Source organism: Atta colombica, unplaced genomic scaffold, assembly GCF_001594045.1.
Source record: "Atta colombica isolate Treedump-2 unplaced genomic scaffold, Acol1.0 scaffold163, whole genome shotgun sequence".
Lineage (NCBI taxonomy): Eukaryota > Metazoa > Arthropoda > Insecta > Hymenoptera > Formicidae > Atta > Atta colombica.
The window spans coordinates 566,157-577,401 of record NW_017259254.1 but is presented as its reverse complement, the minus strand read 5'-3'; the positions used below and the strand labels follow the sequence as shown (position 1 = coordinate 577,401).

The 11,245-nt window shown below is 35.0% G+C and overlaps 1 protein-coding gene across 3 annotated transcripts in view; it reads right to left on the bottom strand.

Moving 5' to 3' along the window:
- The window catches only part of LOC108686037 (tubulin polyglutamylase TTLL4-like), a 165,927-nt gene that overhangs the window by 120,988 nt on the left and 33,694 nt on the right, over positions 1-11,245 (bottom strand). Inside the window, exon 1 of one of the 3 annotated variants that reach the window (XM_018191082.1) lies at positions 3,084-3,432. The exons of the other annotated variants lie outside the window; for them this stretch is intronic. The gene's annotated coding sequence lies outside the window, so the exon portion shown is untranslated. Of the gene's footprint in view, positions 1-3,083; positions 3,433-11,245 lie in introns of those variants that run through there. 3 annotated transcript variants of the gene reach the window in all.

Here is an 11,245-nt window from a genome sequence, read left to right as displayed (position 1 = left end):
TATATATATATATATCTTTTTTTATTAATTAAAATATATTTGCTTCTTTAATGGTTTCAATTGAAAGCAAAAATTTGTTACATGTTTATTTTTGTATTATGTTGCATGCATGACAAAATATAGTATGGCATCGAAGAATATAATGCCTTATATAATATATAATTTTCATAATTTTGAGATTCGATTTTGCAACAAGTTCGAATATACCAAAAGGTTACATAATTCTCCAAGAAACGCGTCAAACAATATTTATGCGTACGTGCCTTCACCATAGTGCGCACGGTTAGATGCAAATTAGATTCGCGCCATCCTGTTGATCGTCGTCTTGAACGCATTAATTAACATGCTTGTTTGGAGGAAGTTAGACAAGCTTGCAAACTTGATTATTACTTTATATCCTTTCAACGTTCAAGCAAATTACCGGATATCAAGTATTTCAATACACGAATGTAATCTCATATATGCTTTAAAGATTTCTGCGATTAAATTTTTCTATCGGGCTTGCATGATTTTATCAGTATTAATATCCAATTCCTCCTGCAATTTACTGAAAACGTTGCAACGGCATCATAACTAGTGTCTAATGAATGCCGCATTGATATGTATTTATTTTATATCAATGAGACATTGATTATACTAGATATAATATCAGACGTCTAAGACGTTTATACAGAATTGCTAATTACAATAGGAATATATAAATACGATTTATTTTTTCAATTTAACAAGTGGTTTTATCTCTGTTATCTCTCGACAACTGCTTTTTTGAGAAAATCCATACTAAAGAATGACCCTGTTTTCATATTCAATTATCGACAAATATCGATTCGAACATGCAATTTCAGTTAGGTAGTATGCCCGTACATGCGCATTTACGACCTTCATTAATGCTGCGTGTGAAAAATCGCGGCTTTCGGAAGATAATTACTTACGACATCCAATGTAATGTGTCATTAAATATGGAGACGGATTTTAATGCGGATCAATTTAAAACATGATTGCAGTTTGAACTGAGCACCACCTGGTTGTTTATAGCAATGCATGATTTTGAAAAATCGAGGTTAATCGCGCACGTTTAGTAATTACATTCCAATACGTGGCTTTGCATGCATCAAAATCTTATATCCATCTCGAGCGAGCATCTTTTAATTCGCAATTATAATCGATCGAGTCGATATTACTTATCGCCGCGTCCTTAATTTATAAAAATGAAAGTTACCTTATTAATCATTTGTCTCGCAATGCAAGGATTATTTGTCGAATTTGTCTCACGTCGAATTTGTCTTCATCAAAGATGCGGCGACGATATAAAGAAATGATATATAATTATTATACAAAAAATATGTGAACATGAGATTAATATATCTTCGATAGATATAAACAGATTAGCATATGTCACGATTCGTATTATGTATTATATTTCACAAGTGGAAATTGAAGATAGAATCTACATAAAATTTCATAACTAATGTGCTTTTTACGAAGATAAAATAATAAGGTAGGAAAAAAATATAAAACAAATAAAATTATCATTAATTAAAAGTTATAGAAAATCATGGTTTTGAGATTTAAAGTGTTTTTTTTTTTTTTCATAAATATAATATGTAATTTCTTTTATATATCAAGTTAATACAAACGATTAACATTGTTCCATTTGCTCGCGAGTGTCGAGACCTTGGTTTCAGATTTTTGAAAACAGTAAATAGTGCACCTGGCAACTTGAGCGCGAAAGAAAAATGAAAATTTTATGCTCCAGTTGCGTCTTTGTTCCATGTAAAACTTCTGCAGAGTGGCAGTTACACGTTGCAACAAATGTTACCGTCGCTTTGACTACAAAAATTTCGCGCCATTCGAATGCAATAAGCCGTAAAAGTAATTGATCCTTTGGCGAGGATAATGGCACCTCATTCCCTCCTCTTTTCCTTCGATAATAACTGAAAATACAGTCAACGAGATAATAAAGTTATCATATCCTCGAAAAAATATTTTATACGATTGCTTGTACAAATTTGACTAACAAATACAATAAAATATGCGATATGAGAAAGACATTTTTAACATCACTTCAATCCAAGATTACAATTTGCATATTCCAACAAACGAATGATAACGAGATTCCATATAATATTTATAGTCTTATGATAATTCCGAGTAAACAGCGGGAGCAGGTTTTGCTTGACGTAAACATCAGCTACGTGGATTATGACACGTCAACGAAACATTTTAGAATAAATTGATACGTATATAGAATGTCCCGGAACACGCATCAAATCAAAATATCAAAGTAAGAAAATTTTCAAAAAATAAAATAATTTGTAAATTTTTATTTTAAGCAATAGTTTGTGAAATAATAAATATTTAAATATGACCAATTTATCTGGATTACATTTAAACGCTGAAGTGTTTATTAATGATTCATACAATATGCTACAATATATAAATGCTGCAATATATGGAGTAAGCCATAAGCCATAAGAAATTGATCATCGAATGTGAAGAAAATAATCGACTATATAATTGATCAATTTCTTACGAATTATTTTTGAATTATTTATGTTGTAGACAACGCATAACATCTACTGCCGCACGCGCAGTACATGGAGGTGGTCGTAATATAATTATATTTTTATTAATTATATTTAAATAGTTAATTATATTAACACTTAATTATAAACGTTAATTATAAGAAGTATTAATTAAAAGTTATTATAGAAATATATAACACGTATACATCACACATTTATGTTCTCAGATATTCTTTTTACATCATAAATTAATATCCTATCCAGCCCCGTATATATTTTATTAACTCGTTTCAAGATTCATTTCGGTGCTGTCCCATTTTGGAAATAACCACGATTGAACGGTTCAACTTACACGACTCATCCGAAAGCATTCCAGGCAAACGAATTAGGAAAGATCATGAGCGGATAACTGCATTCGCTTTCATTAAGACGAAGCGACACGCGTCCGTCCAGGAGACTCAATAAAAATCGATCAAGCCGTTCTCGGTTAAGGAAAAGAAGACGGTGAATGGGGAAGAAGTGAGGGGCGGGACGGAGGCGCAGAAAGATCGTACATACGTTCTTCCTATAATCTGACACTTTAACGAGCGTGGCGGCAGGAAAGACGGTGGCGGCTCTAGGCGCGTCACCGCCACGTGGACAGCCCGTGTCCGACGGACGAAACTTTCTCGGTCCGCGACCTGCTCCCGGGCAACACGACTTCTCCTTCTCGGGGGCCTCCGGGTTTCTCGTGGGAACTTGAGACAGATGCGTCGCGCGTGAGAATCTCGGGCAGATGCGGACTTACGCACCTTCTCTCTCGAGTGCGCCACGCACTGCTTCGTATTTATAAGACGTACATTTATACACGTACCGCGCGTAGAGTATAGGTAAGTGTATACGTGTAGGACATGCCGAAGCGGTATTATACGCCCGACCATAACCCGCTTACGGCTCTCGTCTCGTCTCGTCTCGTCTCGTCTCGTATCTTCTCTTCCATCCCGCCTTCTCCGCGCGATGACGTTCTTTTCTCTTTCTTTCTTCGACACGCGCGCGGTCGACCCGCGACTCCGCTTCTCTTTCTATTTAACTCTCGGTGAGTCGTGATTGTAATAGAGGTGCCGCATCGGATCGCCGGTCGTGTGCACGGAACGTGTGCGGAACGTGCCTCTCCTTCTCGCTGCCCTTTTTTCCTTGCCGCATTTCCTCCATACGATTCTAGGGGAACACGGTCGATAGGGATTGGTAAGACACATTCGGCCAAATTACCCACGTAATCGGATAAAATTGCAATAGAAAATTTAATACAAATTAAATAAAAAATCCAAAAATTTAAAACTTATTTTTACCTTAAGAATTGACAATATTTTGTTTCCCCGTCCTGATTGGTTCACCCCTTCTTTAAATTTGTTGTCTTTTCCGTGCCATCATATCAGTCCGAATGTGTCCAACAATCTGTTGACATGTAAACGTTCTTCCTGTCGGTCCAGCAATTCTCAAATTGTTAAGTAAAAATAACAAGTTTTAATCTTTTCCATTGTATTAATTCCATTGTATTCCATTATCTTACAGCCAATATCGCCATAATGCACTATCACCATGCACTAGATGTTCACTCGATTTGACAGGGATCATCACTCCAAATGCGTTCTGAATTCAGTAATTAAGTATTTGCGACAACGTATTTGACACGTAACAAATGAAAGAATATAAGAACACATGTAATATAATATTACGCATCCACTGATGAAGATGATTCCATTGAGAAATGTTCGAAAGAATTTTATAATTTGTAACAATATATATTTTTTTGTATAGACAACGTGTTTGATTCATTTAGCCTTATACGAATTGTATTGAGTTGATTAGTTCGTTAAGTTTTTAAAGTTTTAATTTTAATTTTAAATATAATTTTATTGTAATAAATTAGGATCAAAAATAGACAAAGTTATTTATAAGATAATTGATAAGAACAGTTACAATTGAAAATAATTAAACTTTATATATATTTCCATCGTACATTTCGTGTCATAGATCTCCACCTATCTACTTTTTGTCGATAAAATATATTTTCGATCGACGCACCTTGTTGGCGGTCAAAAGTTAATGTACACCGCTAGTTAGAGAGTGTATATAAAATATAAAGTAATTTATCATGGAGTCTTCATTGTTCGTTACCGAGTGTTTTCTTGAAGGAACCTTGATTCTTATCATGTATATATACCTGAGGCAAAGCTGTCCGTCAATAAATTCGGCGGCACTCGCACACAACGAGTCTCTCATGTCGCTTCCTATAAATCCGCATGACGTCGTAAGCGGATACGAGAAAAACGTAACGGTATTTTCAACGTCGATTAAAGTCTCTGAACTGTTTCCCTCGTATAGGATTAAGATCCATCAGCACTCTTACGTGTCAGCCTTATTTTATATCACCGAATATCGTTATATCAATAATGTCGGAAGAATGTGACTCGAAATTTAAAAATAAGTTTCAAAACAAAAATTAAATATAGACCAATTGTAAACTATCAAATATCATCAATTTTATAAAAATTCGCACTTTCAATTGAACAAACCTATGATAGATAATGCAGAGAATCTGATAATAATAGATTGAATCTTAAACATTTTAAATTCTATATATATGAATATATATATAAAGAGAAAGAATATTTGTTACATTCTTCTGTGTGAATACAAATAACAAAATTATACTACTTAAGATATATAGTAGCAATCCATATCTTGCTACAAAACGATTTCTAGGTCATTAATTACGAGCTGCAACAATTGGTCAATGACGACTTCAATAAGACGACTGTTAAACTTATCAGATAATCCAATATTACGCCCGAGGAATCTGATGAAATATCACGATACTTGTAATACGCAAATGTAGCCCGAAGTGGACGATGATTTATTACGTCAATGTAATTACTGCCGAGCATTTGTAGCGATACTTTCTTGACAACATATAATTCTGGCAAAGGTCCCCGCAGCTACACTCGTCTTACTTACACGGAAAACATAATTACTCGGAATCCTTTGCGGAAATCGATCTCATCGTTCATTGACGCTGTTGAAATTTTGCGAGGAGAAATTGATGATACCATCGAGCGAATTTACGAGCGTCGCCACGTGACCCGCTTTCGTACATAAAATAGTTTTGGCTTTATTTCATGCCGAGAATACTCGACATGTATTACTGTGCTCTTTACCTACAGTGAGTGATGGAACTAGATATCAGAATATTTGTCGCCGAAATATATAATAAAACCTCATATCTTTGAATAATAATTTAGATAATAATATCATTCCTCACATTGAGAAAAAAATATTTATTCAATTAAAGTTTATATTACGGACTGTTACTATACATAAGTAATCATGTATATTTTCATTAACATAAAGGCTTGATTATTGAAATAATAATTTATGTCAATAAAAATATACATGAATTAATCACTTATGTTAGTAACAGTCCGTAATATAGACTTTAATTGAATCAACAGCATTTTTTCTCAGTGCATGGATCATTAGATATTTGTAAATATATTTGTAAGAAACTTAGCTTTAACAACAAAATTAATTTTCTTCCTAAACTGAAGAATTAAAACTCAAATACATAATCTCAAATAATAAAATCTTCAATTAATTTATAAGCAAAGACTATTATTTGCTTATTTTTCTTAATATGGAAAGATACGGACGTTCTATTTCTTTTTTTGCTTGTAACGAATGATTATTTTCGTTCTCAATTGGTTGGATTTGACATGAGATCAGTCAAATGTCGAAAAATAACGCATGGACCCGTGAAGGCACGAAATGAAATGGTGCGGCCCGAGGCGGAGAAGAATTCACGCGCTCGCTTCCGCGCGCGGTCGGCATGGCAATGCGTAACAGTCGCAATTTGTAATCAAGATTTATACACGGACGAGAGAAACTTCCGGCTTGACTCCCGTACCTTTTACGCGCGGCAGCAACCCGGAGGCGAATCGAGTTACCACTCGATCCTGAAAGTAAGCGGGGCTAATGTTACGCCCGCTATAAGTCAGGTGCTGCATGCGGAGAGTAGCCACCTTTGAAGGTGGCAGAAACTCCCCACCTCCCGGCGAAAAAAGTCATCCTAAAGAACGCGAGCGGTCAGCATCCGCAGCGGAGATACGATGAATGGACACCGGATAACCCTTTCTCGTCCGATCTCCTCGAACCCGAACGACCGCCAGCGCGTCACATGTACCGTCCGTAAAAAGCACCGTACCTAACAACCGCACTTCCACGACTTTGATTTTCGGTAATCGTGAGAAGGAGTGAAAGCCTCTTCATGCTTCAATGTTTCTTCACTGAATATCACACGAAATTTCGATTCTTTTCAACGAGTTAAATAATAATGTATCATTGGAGAATTATAAAAGATTATTTCCTCCCTCAAATTCGCAATAGCAATGAATTTAAAATGTAGTTTTCAAAAAATTCCGCACTAATTATATTTAAACAATTGAGTGAAATAAATTAGTTTTTATATAATGTAATTTATAATGTGATAAATAAATGCTGTCATAGACACAAGACTTAATAATGAATAATTTAAGTACAAGATTTATACCTTTGATATATTATAACTCCATTATTAAGCCTTGTATGATATCTTTTGTGTCTCACATTATGAGCTACGTGAAAACTAACTTATTTCATCGGGATTTAATCTTTCATATAATTAATGCGCGGTTCTTTCCCAAATCTTTCACTTGCCACAAGAAAAAAGATATGGGAAGCTGTTACAGAAAGCGCAACAAAAGTAAAAAAAATCAAATAAAGTATCCTCGCGATGTAGCGTCACGTTAAACTACTGCCTTGCTTCCGGATGCTTTTGTGGAATATGGATGACAATTTAGAAATATCCTACGGAAACAATTTTTGTTCAAGACAAAAGATAAAATCCGGATTTTAATCCTTCTTTTTCAATCGAGTTCTTTTCAATATCGCCTTTGAGTCTCGAGACGGAAGAAAAACAGAATGGTTACGAGAAATATCGGGTCGAATCATTAAAAAATCCTTTGACGCTACTTGACGACGATCGTATGTTTTTGGCAATATATTCGGCAACGTATAATTTCTCAAAGCGCAAAATCTTCATGCCTGCAAAATATTTTACAAAGAACGATGTGAAGTGACAAAAGAGAAGCTTACAATTAGTCAAAATCGGTAAAAAAAGAAACTCCCGTTAACGTGCGTATTCGCGTTTGCCTTTAACGTTATTTTTGCAACAATTGAATAATGCATGATTACCGTAAATTGCAAGGCAACCGGGCCCTGTCCGGCAGTAAATAAGGGATATTTTTTTCCTTTGCGATATTCAGACTCTTTGCGTTTCACGAAAACAGGCTGTAAGCGATTTGAACGATTTACTTGTCATTCTGATTGAAAGAGAATGTATTTGATTATACAGATTAATTTTTAACAATGTAATTAGGTAACTGAATACGATATCCAGTAAAAAGGTAGCTCTTTCATCTCAATTAATTATAGCAAGTACAGTTAGTGGTCAAATATTTCATTCAAATTTTTTTATTTTCCTAGTTTCGTAATTGTATCTCTTGACGATTCTAGTAATAAAAATTTTGTACGGTATTTTTATTTACGATCGAGAGTGTATCACATTATAGCACTTGATCTTGAATTTGTATCAATGCGTCCTTTCAGTGTCCCGATTATCTTAGCACCAACTTGGCAGATTGCACACGTTCTCGTTACTCTCAAACAGAGGTTCTCTATTCGAACTTTACTCGTATGTGAACAAAATTTTGAGTCAAATTTTTTTGCAGACTTCTGAGTAATGTTACAGAAGAAATGTAATAAATCTCGTCAATAATTAAAACTTATTCAATTTTATATCACGTATGACTTAAAATGTTTTCATTTCTATATTAAATATGCTGTATTTCCGACAATAAAGCGAAGCTCCATGAGAACACCTCTAATCTAAATATACGTTGGCATAACTTCAGACTGCGTTTTCTCCTACTTATCGTTTTACCGATCCAAATATAACGCTCCTTGAGCGTGCCCGTTATACGCAATTGGATACATTTAACCCTTGTTCTTATTGTACTCCATGAGCTTTTTCTTTTAAAGATTTTTCAAATGACTGACCCTATTGTTAAGATAACATTGATAATTAAACACATTATTAATAAATTAAGCCAATTAATTAATTAAGTCAATCTGCATTTTCAAATTATAATTCGTTCTTTTTTTCCTTCCAAAAAGTGATATATTTTAAAGAAATCACTACACTAAAAGAAAAGATTAGTTGCTGCAGCAAATTAGATGGTAAAATATGGAATAGCATTTTTAATTGGCTACAACCAATTAAAAATGCTATGCCACATTTTTAATTGGTTGTAGCCAATTAAAAATGCCATATTTTACCATCTAATTTGCTGCAGCAGCCAATTTTTTTCCTTCAGTGTACAATTAGCAATAATGATAATGACAAAAGAACTGTTAATTTGTTGAAAGACGACTAAGGCCCAATTTTTCATTAGCTTGTGATTGAGACTTCATCTTATTTAATTTGACAATGTAAAAATTATTTTTTAGCTATAATTAATCATAGCTAAAAAAGTACAATTTTTATCAGGTTAAACCTAACCATAAGTTAAACAACAAATGAAAAACCGAGCCTAATAATAAAAATATTAAAATAATATAGATAAAATTAGTACTATTTTTATAATAGATTGATAAAGCTACATCAATTACGTTCGCAATTTCAGCCAATTAAATAAAGACTCTCATATAACGATATGACCCCTGCATTCACGCGACGGACACGCGGCCGGCGCGAGCTGTTGGGGGCAGGATGGACGTCGGTGACGTCGCCCTCTTAACACAGCCACGTGTTGAAGAAATCTCCGTGCGCGGGCCGGAATGCCGTGCGTGCAAAGAGCAGTCGGAGGTAGAAAAGAAGGACGCGAAGGGAGAAGGAGGGCCCATATAACTCGTGCAACCCACGAGCGGGCCCCGATGCACATGCTCGATATTCCCATGGATTCGCCGCCTTATGGCGGCCGTGGATAGCGCAGGTCCGGTCGTCTTCCCACTCCTGCCTCTTTCCACCCTTCGCGCCACCAGTCGTCCTCCTTCCTCCAACGTTCGCTCTTTTTCTAAACTCCACAAGAATCCCCCCCCTCTCCCCACCATTCTCTCTTGCATGGACCACGAGCGCGGCGTGTGTATAGACACGCACATGTCCCGAATTCCCACAGTCTTCCCGCTTGAAAGAGAAAAAAAAAGAGAGAGAGAGAGAGAGAGAAGCGTACACCGCCGTCACCTTGTGGGAGAGATCCCGAGAAAGGACGAAGGAGGTGCGCGCGTTCTGTGCCTCCGCAACGCGCATACGCACACGCGTGCGTATGCGCGTGTGCGGGTAACCGGGAACGATCGTCGCCACGTGCACTCACGTGCGCGCCCTTTTGCCGCGCTTTCTTTGCCCGCCTTTCAAAACTGCCCGCGCGATGGATCGACGAATAGGTGCTCTTTTTTTGTTCGCGACACACGCGTGAGCGATTTAGGCATTCCGTCAGACCTTATCGAAATGTGGCGAGATTAATCGATCTATCTTTGGAATGTTAATAAGAAATTTAGATAGATCGAAAGTTAAAAAAGGAGCATACAGCGAATATGCCGGTTATTTATTGCGATGTCATATATTTAAAATAATCATTACAAATTGAAATTCATAGACGTTTCGGCTGATATTCGGCCTTCTTCAATAAGTTTTATTATACAATTTTAAGTCGGAAGTTAAATAAGTTAAAAATTACAATTTAAAAATATAAGAGATTAAATCTCAGTCCAATTATAATGTGCGATGGTCAGGTAATATAAGAAGTTGAGTGTATGAAATCGTATAAAATTCTTGTGAAATGGTTTATTTTTGTGTGACTATTACAATGTTAATCCGTTATTAATTGCAGATCCTCGTGTCGTAAAGAATTGCCAAGTTTGGAATTTACATAATTACAAAGTTATAAAAATTTTTTAATGATTATAAAGATAGTACAAACGATTATTTAACATACCTTTACTCGTATATAATAAGAGTTATAATTATTCACTGACAATTTTTCATTTTTTATAATTTAATTTGAATTTTTAAGGATGGAAGAAACTTTCTAGTACTTGTTAACAGAATTTTTGTGTTTCTCTATGTTCTGTTCTTTTGTATTTATATTAGTTAGAAAAATTAAGAAGAGGAGAATTAGAGGAATGAGATGGAAGTTGTAAGTAAGAAGTAATTCGTTTAATAGAGACAAGTATAATCCGATAATTGATCAGTCACTGCTTATTCAATCCTGATTTTTGTTTCTTAATGAGTATCATCTCAAAATTTATTCTTTTGTAATAATACGATGGTTCTGAATCTAAGATTAAAATATTGTTCAAATTTAACATGATGTTTAAATACTCCGTCGTCCGACGGAGAGAAGTTTTGATGCAATAAATTGCTTCATATCGCCATTTGCGGTACTAGTCAATTATGGATATGCATAATTATTCCTCATTATAAATTCCTCTTCAGCTTGGTTTTTTATGGGCTTTTGAAAAAAATATAATCTACTCTGTAATCAGCTGTTAGTTTCTTTATGGACTTTTGAAAAAATGTAATTCATATATCTTTTCATATATGAATTATTTTCAAAATTTCATTTTTTTTTTAAATGTCAATATAAAAA